At 37.2% G+C, this 9,193-nt stretch overlaps 2 pseudogenes; both read right to left on the bottom strand.

The window, feature by feature from the left end:
* Positions 1-215: 215 nt before the first annotated feature.
* LOC147496818 (uncharacterized) lies at positions 216-3,064 on the bottom strand (annotated as a pseudogene).
* A 38-nt stretch (positions 3,065-3,102) lies between these two features.
* LOC147496817 (uncharacterized) lies at positions 3,103-5,747 on the bottom strand (annotated as a pseudogene).
* Between the last annotated feature and the right edge of the window lie 3,446 nt (positions 5,748-9,193).

The raw sequence follows: 9,193 nt of genomic DNA, 5'->3' as shown, positions 1-9,193 counted from the left end.
GACGAATTGCGAATCGGCGAACAACCAAACCCGACGCAAGGGACTCAACTAAGCTCATGATAGCGAGTGGTTCAATTCAGGTATTCAAGAAAGCAAAGGAGTAGGTTCCGGAGCTCTAAGCAAATTAAAGCAAGAAATCACCAGGTCTGAAGCCGAGTCAGATCCGAGAAGCCTGTCCTTCATCGCATCGATCAAACAAAATCGATAAAGACATAACCTAACCTACTGTGGTAACGATAAAGAAAGAACAAAAGGGAAGGCAAGGCCCCCTCACTAGACAGTCTGAGCAGGCTTGTAGTCACTCTCTCGCCCATGTCAACAGATAATTGTTGGGCATTCCAGCCAAGGACTTGAAGATGTCACCACCTTACGTGATAGGACGATCCGACATTTACATAAAAAAAAAAAGCAAATAAATTGGCTGGGAGAGAGAGGTCTTTCTTACTGGCTGTAAATCCATGGAAGCAACCCGAAGTAAGGACTGTCAGACTCATACTAGCTACGACCCCAAGAAGCTACTTTGATTCCAGGGACCCAGACACTGCATGCCGAGGAAGAGACTCTGCATTCCAGGGACCCAGACACTGCGAGGTCCGTCTGTTAATGTGTAGCTCCTTAACATCTCTGTTTTGCATGTTCAATTTGGACAAAAACAGTGTCATCCTCAAAGTTCCATTCAAGAGATTTGAAAAGCAACTTAACATTCATTAACCACACAAAGGTAGGCAAAGGAGCATTAAGATCATAATCATCATAGTATCATACCAGGTCATCCTTATGGAACTGAATCGTTGCGTATGTCGTCAATCTTTCCAACAGCCTCTAAAATCGATGAGTAAGTAATAAGATCATAATCAAATCTGTTTGAACTCATCTCTTTCATCAACCTCACGGCCTCCTCAAACATGCCAAGATGACTAAGGCGACCCTTAGGCGTGTTGTAGGATACGAGTCCGGTTTAATGTTTGCATTTTTCATCTTCATAAACATCTCCATTGCTTTCGATTGGGACCGCCGACCTTGCCAACCCATACAAAATGATATTGTGTGAGTTTATATCCGGAACGAACCCTCTTCTTCCATTGTTTGAAGCAAAGAATGGGCTTCATCTATCATGCCACCTCTAACCATTCCGGACATATAAAGGGAATTGTAAGCATACACATCGGGGAATTTCTGCATCCAAGTTTCCTCATTTCATTAAAAGATCTATAGCATCACCCAAAGGCCCACATTTTCCAAAGTGTTTGATCATTACAAAGATATACCCGAGAGCTTGAAGAGCCCGCGGTTCTCTTTTAATTCCCGAAACAACTCATTTTGCGGCCGTATCGTTTTGCTTTCCCAAGAGCATCAATAAGAGGCAATAGGCGGATGGACAAGGAGGAAACCCCTTCTCATCCATTTCCTCAAGCAAGAACAAAGCCTTTTCTACTCTATTTGTCTTGCAAAACCCATCAATAAGAATTGAATATGTAAAATCACTAGGCGTGATTCCATTCTCTTTCATCTTCTCAAGCCATGATGCTACGCCCGGATCTTTGGAGCCTTAGACTCAAATAAAGCTTTAATCATAGTGTTGTATGTCACGACATTAGGTGAGCACCGGAAGGATCTCATGTCCTCAAACACCTTCATAGCATCCCCAAACGACCGCCCTGCCAAAGGCGTTGATTATGTTGTTCATTAGCACCACATCTGGTCTACACCCATCTTCTCGCATCTTGAGAAACATACCATATGCCTCTTCAATCCTTCCTGCCGTCCCAAGCCCCTTATCAACTCTGTGTATGTGAACACGGTTAGGGTGCAATGCTTCTCTTTCATTTTTGTGAAACAAACCCAAAGCTTTTTCGTCCTTACCCATCTTGAAATATATGCTTATAAGAGTAGTATAAATCTTTGCGTTGGCATGCGGTGTTATGTTCCCCAAACCCGGATCACATCTATCCCTTGAGCAATAACTCACGACACCTATTAAAGTCACTACTTGAAACAAAATATAGAGATGCCACTCTTGATATGCATTATCGACAAATCCCCATTGAGAATGAGTTATATTGTTAACATTTTAAAGATATCATCCCGTATCTTATGCGCACATTATTTTTAGGAGTAAATCATTTGTTAAAAGCGTAGCGTGAGACTTTCATCTCAAGTTTATTATCCAAAATTCTAAAAAAAAATGTAAACACGGTTGCACTAAAAATCTTAGAACAATGGCAAAAAGGGAACTTACCAAGATACAACAATTCAGATGTGAAGTGGTGGACCATATTCCACAATTCATTTATTAGAGTTATATGAATCGAGCTTTTATCGGGGATCAGATATGACCAAATAAAACATGAATGCCACACTATGAGGATCAAATATGACCAAATAAAACGCGCAGCTCACGAGCTTATATATAGTAAGAAAAACACAATATATCATGTATTGCCACATGTGCACACTATGAGGTGTTGCTACTAGTAAAAACATCAACGTAGTAAGACAACACATAATGTTAGAACCATTATAGCTTTAACGGACTAGTCCATTGAAGGACAAAAAAATGACAACTAACACGAAACACAAAAATGTAGAGATACCATAACAAAAGAGAAGGCAGGTTATGAACCATCAAATGTGGCCATTAACACATAGTTAAGAACTCGACAACTAACACTTAAAACACAAAGTGGACGCTAGAGAGTACAATACTTTTAAACAAAAGACAATAAAAGAAGAGTAAGAAGAGTACAATATCAAAAGGCAATAAAAACGAAGCCTACAAGTATGAATGTGTGATATACATTTATAAGTATTTGAGAAATATATATTTTTATAGAAGAAAAATAACAAGCTTTTACATTGATTATGATTAATCAATATCAGTATCATTATCACTCGAAAGAATCTCCTCTTCAGTACAATATTCTATCAATGTATCATCTTCTTCAATGTCATAGTCATTGATCATAATTGTATCGTCAGTCTGGTTAGCGTCCACAATATTGTTAAAGACCTCATTTGCATTAACCTCTTCAGCCTCATCTAGGTTCACATCATCTCTATTCATTTGTACAAGCGTAACTTCATCACTTAGAATTTCATCAACTATGAGTTGCTCCTCTTGTTGATAAGTCTCAAAGATTCGATGTACTCGATTTCTTCCTCTTTCTCTAGAACATCAAACGTGTTCCTATGAACTATCTTCTGTGCAACTTGCCAATCACCACGCAATTTGGTGTCTGCCACATAGAATACTTGACTTGTTTGTGCGGCCAACACAAATGGATCATCTTTATACCACTTCCTAGACACATTAACACTAATGAAATATCTATCTACATGGATTCCTGTTTTTTTGTTACTAACATCCCACCAATCACACTTGAAAAGCCAAACTCGTTTCCCAAATATATATTCTAACTCTATAACATCCGCCAGGACACCATAAAAGTCGATATCATTTGATTGGTCATCCCCTTTAACAACCACACCACTATTTTGAGTCCGTAAAGTTTTCTCACGATCCTTGGTATGAAACCTAATTCCATTGATAATGCAACCACTATATCGAGTCACACGATGATCGGGACTGCATGATAGTGAATATAAATCATCGGTTGCCTTGGGAGATTTCTCATAGTACAGTTGTTCCATCTATCAAATAGGAAAAAAAATTAATAATAATTTAAGATCTTTTGTAATCGAGTGAACCTCACTACATGTCAACTTAATTTAACACTTACGCGAGCCGGAACCATTCAAGCAAAATGTTGTTTCTGCCTTTTTCCAAATCGAGAGTGTGCTTTTGTAGCTCAACCATATGCTCACTGCAAAATGAGTATTATTATCTTTCGTGATTGATTTAACACAATCTACACACGACACATCTAATCGGAAAAGACACTTACTCTAAATATGATGATATTTTTCTGAATTGTTTAACACATAATATCGAGCCTTGTTGAAATCCTTTGAACTCATTGTTATATAATTGGAGCTCCCAATGGTCTAACATTATGTGAGAAAACATGTAACCCCTTGGTTTGTTTCTTGACTTGACCACCGTCGTGAGTTACGATCTTCACGGTTGAACCGCGTTTCAATTCCTTGGAGATACATTGAACAAAAAGTGAGACATTCAGAGTCAATGTACGCTTCTGCAATGGAACCTTCTGGGTGTGCCCTATTACGAACATATTGTTTGAGAGTTTTGAGAAATCTGCGATAAAGTGTTATATAAGTAAAGTTAGATGAGGTATCAAAGTATGATAGTATTTTAGCACAAAAATGAGTAGAATATAGTTTATGAACATCACCTCTCAATAGGATACATCCACCGGTATTGTACAGGTCCACCAACTATTGCCTCATGAGGCAAGTGGACTGCCAAGTGGACCATGACATCAAAGAATGCTGGTGGAAAAATCAATTCGAGCTTACAAAGTATCACTGCAATGTTCTTTTCCAATTTCTCGAGTAATTCTACTTTTAACGTTTTGCAGCAAAGCTCTCTAAAGAAGAATCCTAGTTCAATTAGAGCAGAAGATACGTCACTAGCCAAAAAACCACGAAGTGCAACTGGGAGAACTCGTTGTAAAAGTACATGACAATCATGACTCTTCAGTCCATGTACTTTGCGGTCAACATTTACACATCGAGAAATGTTTGATGCATAACCATCCGGAAACTTCACCGTTTTCAACCACTTCGCCAAAAATCCTTCTTTTCAGCAAGAGACAATGTATAACATGCGGGGGGGGTACAACAAATTTATTACCCCTTGGAATTCGATGCAACTCTTGTCTAATACCCAATTTGGCCAAATCCAACCGAGCTTTTGTTGAATCTTTTGTCTTCCCATCTAGGTTCAACAATGTCCCTAAAACACTTTCACAAATATTTTTCTCTGTGTGCATAACATCAATGTTGTGGGGGTAATTTAAAGAATGCGCCAATAGGGTAATCGAAAAAATATGCTATGCTTTGTCCAGTTCAACTCAGTCTCAGTACGCTTCCTCTTCTTGTATTCTGGATGCTTTCCATACCCTTGTTCCTCAACATGTTCTAACTGCTTTAACACATCTTCCCGGTTAACTTGTTAGGAGGCAACCTGCTCCAATTGTTTTCCATGAATAACTGCCTAGCACGCTTTGTCAAAGGATGTCGTGGCTGCAAAACCTACAATGGTTCATATAACATAACTTCCTGCCATTTTTCAAGTACATAGAACATGTATCCTTGTTGCAAGTTGGACATGCTAGTTTGCCTTTTGTAGACCAACCGGATAAATTAGCAAATGCAGGAAAGTCATTTATAGTCCATAGTAATGCAGCGATGCAACCGAAATGTTTGTTTAGATTTTACATCATGATATGTATCCACACCATGTACCCACAGCTCTTTTCGGTTCCTCTATTAATGGCTGTAAATACACATCAATGTCATTTCCGGGAGCTTTAGGCCCAGGGGATAAGGAGAGACATGAAAATGAACGGCTCCTTCATACATTTCAAGGGGCATATTATACGGCATAAGCAAATGCGGCCACATGCTATAGATCTTGCTCATGTCGAGGAAAAAGGGTTGAACCCGTCACTTGCTAGGCCAAGACGGACATTGCGGGGATCACTAGAAAACCACTGATGTTCCTTGTCAAACTCTTTCCAAGCTTCAGAATCAGCAGGATGTCGAAGTATATTCTCCTCCCCAACTCGCTTCTCCTTGTGCCATCTCATGTCCTCAGCGGTCATCCTCGACATAAATAACCGCTGAAGTCTTGGCTTAAGTGGAAAATACCGTAATACTTTCACGGGTACTTTTTTAGTCTTACCTTCATTAATTTTATACCTCGATGCATTGCAAACAGGGCAATTTTCAAGATCCTTGTTCTCTCATCCCCCCGGAAGAGCATACAATCATATTGGCATGCATGTATTGAGATATAACCTAGGCCCGAGATCCCGCAGTAATTGCTTAGCTTCATAGTGAGATTTTGGGAGCCTCTCACCGCAGGTAGTCCGACTTAACCAACGCAAGGACCATGTCAAAAGATTTGTTGCTCCAACGATTAATTATCTTCAAATGGAACATCTTCATGAGAAAATCCAACGTACTATATTTCTCACACCCCGGATAGAGAGGTTGACGTGCTTCGTTTAAGAGTCTATCAAATGACATTGTATTTCCATCACTCGTATTATGATGGCCAGCAAATGCACCCCCGTCAGTTGCATCGGGTATGTAACTACTGCTAGCTTCCCCATGTTGGATGTCTGACACCTGATTGTCTCTGTGTGTTGATTGTCTCACATCTTCAAGCATGTCATCCAAACCATCATAGCATACACCTTCACCACCTAAATCAGTATCATCATCGTCGCCATCATCTTGCCACGCCTAAAGGTTCTCCGTGGTATATCCAAGAAGTATAATCTTTGTCAAAACCATTATCATACAAATGATCTTTTACTTCTTGGAAGTGTCGGTACATCCTATTATTGCACTTCTTGCATGGACAACGGGCCCTACCTGCACCGTCTAAATGATTGCTAGCAAGAGCAATAAAATCCCTAATACCTTGGGCATATTGAATAGGCCTATGTGGCATATTCAACCAACTCTTATCCATATTTGTTCCTATTAAAAATTCATTAGACAAAATGATCATTTAACTAAAAATAATAAATAAACAACAAACACCATGCATTTCACAACATTTTCCACATTAACCATATTGTCTCCTTATGACTCGAGGATTTAAATGTGTGAGCCTATTTAACATATCACATTCTAAATTAAACGTAAAGGTCGTGTTTGTTGGTATTTCTCACCTATTGATTTTCTAGTATGTTACAAGGTTCTAAAAGCATGGTGTGGGACTAAAACAAGCTATTTCCCTCTCACTACATGCCAAATATATAGAAAGCAAAAATGAGGCTGCTCACGACATGTACTTCAAGGCTTTGGATTCAAACTCCATTACTAAACTCATTTAAGAATAACAAATACTAGGATGCTATCGGACCTCGGATAAACTTGCAATAACTTCGTCACTAATCAGGACTATTCTTAAACTAACTCATAGGTGCCTACAAGAAGAAAATGGGTCAATATAATCTTGTTAAGTTATGTAAGCGTCTTGACAATTCAGATTAACTAAAGAGACTCACAAATCCATTAAGCATATATATCTAACTTAATTAACTTATCATACCCAGTAATTAAAAATGAATCCTAGTATATAATCATGCATGCAAAAATCAAAACTGCAAGAAATAATTTATCTTTCAACATATAAATTATGTCACAAACATAGAACATACTCCTTTCACTAGTAATCATTGAGCAAGACAAACTAAACAAAACTTTGTAAAAATATTTAAGAACAATCAAGAAAGCAATAAAAGGTGAAAGCAAAAATAAGACTTGCAAAAATTTAAGAGAAAAAAATAAGAAAGCAATACATTATGAAAGTTAATGTGAGAAGTTTGAACTAAGTAGGTCATGAATTATTTTAGCAAAGCGGACACCAAAAGAAAGGGACACACTACCCATATGAACACGAAAAAGATGAAATGTGTGAAGATAAAAGCAGGTAATACAATTTCATACAAAATCAAAGAGAGAAAGACACTCTCATATAGAATTAACATTTTCCTAAAAAGAAATAGATTATACTAGCATAATCTAAATACATCAATAATTTATATGCAACCTGTAGACTTTGGGGATCAATATAGCCACTCGATATATAGAAAATGTCAATATCACATACCTTTAGATAAATTTTTTTCTAGATAAATTGAAAATAGATGACAATAGTTAAACATGCATATAGAAAAAATTATATTTAAAACCAACGGAATCAAAGCATCTGAGACTTTTACATTGCTTTACTTCCTAGCAATAACAAGTTTTAAAAATGAACAATATGGGAATTGAACACAAAGACAAGCACAAAAGCTTACTATAAACGAAGTTAAAGAAGCAAAAAGGGTAAAGAAAGAACCTTAAAAGAGGTTAGCTTTTAAAAAAAAAACAATTAATCAAGACAGAGGTGGAGAAAAGGTAATTTTATTTGTATTTATAGTATGCGAACACAATTCAAATTTTTTCAAGTCACAAGGAATGTGAGAGAGTAAAAGGTTCTCCAAACAAATACAAGCAACTATATAGGCTACCAAAGCTGAATCTGAAGGCGTGACTATTTGGATTTCTTAGGCAAGACAAAGGTCAAAATAAGATGATGATCAAGGAACAGAGAACCTTGCAAATTTCCATTTCTAGGCTTAGTTAAAGAAATCAGAGAGAATTAAAAGCCTTGAGTTACTTGAGAGATAAAAATCAAGATAATGAGATGAAACAATTTGTTTCTATATAGCAAAATTCATTGTTCTTATTATCCTGAAAAGAATTATTCTAATACAACAGCACTTGTACTATGCATAATTGTATATATTATATAGCAAAGACAAAAGATGGTTGTATATCCTTGACCATTTCTTTTTTTTATTATTATATACACTTCCAAACTTAAGGGCTAATGTTAAGGACTTAAGGACGAACCGATATTGCAATCAAGAGCAAAAGCGTTGGCTTAGTATCTGGAGGAGGGAAAAAGAAGAGGAGACAACAACACTTTGCTTAGGTGTAAAAGGAGAGCATGGTAACAATCAATTATATTGGTATGACATCACTCCCCCTACTACTACTAGTAATAGTAATAGTTTCATTTCAGCTAAGCAAATTTGGTCGAATGTGGCGTCAAAATTATTCCCCTGGAGTATGTCAAAACTTCCTACTGAGTCCAAGTTTCTTAGTATAGGTGATACAAAAAAATCACCATTCTGCAGGCTTAGTATAGTTGTTATAGGCAACATCATTCTATAACAATCGCTAAAGTAAGTCCAAACTAATAATTACCCACTTTTGAAAAGAAAAAAAAAAATCATTGTAACTACACAATAGCACTTCATCCATCATGTGTTTCTTCTCTGTGCAAGTCATCCCATTGTCACCAGAAGCCAAAGGCATGGTTAAATGGTTCATGCCTTAATCGGAAAGATTCATTCAGTTTCCATTTACCTTATTATGTAAACATAGATTAACATGCTAAACATTTCTATTTAGTATAGAAATTTGGAGACTCCCGCATTCTTTCCAATTCTGGTTTGTAAAACTATATGATTTATGGGGA

The sequence above is a fragment of the Coptis chinensis genome, chromosome 5 (genome assembly GCF_015680905.1).
Source record: "Coptis chinensis isolate HL-2020 chromosome 5, ASM1568090v1, whole genome shotgun sequence".
NCBI lineage: Eukaryota > Viridiplantae > Streptophyta > Magnoliopsida > Ranunculales > Ranunculaceae > Coptis > Coptis chinensis.
This window is presented reverse-complemented; position numbering and strand designations above follow the sequence as displayed.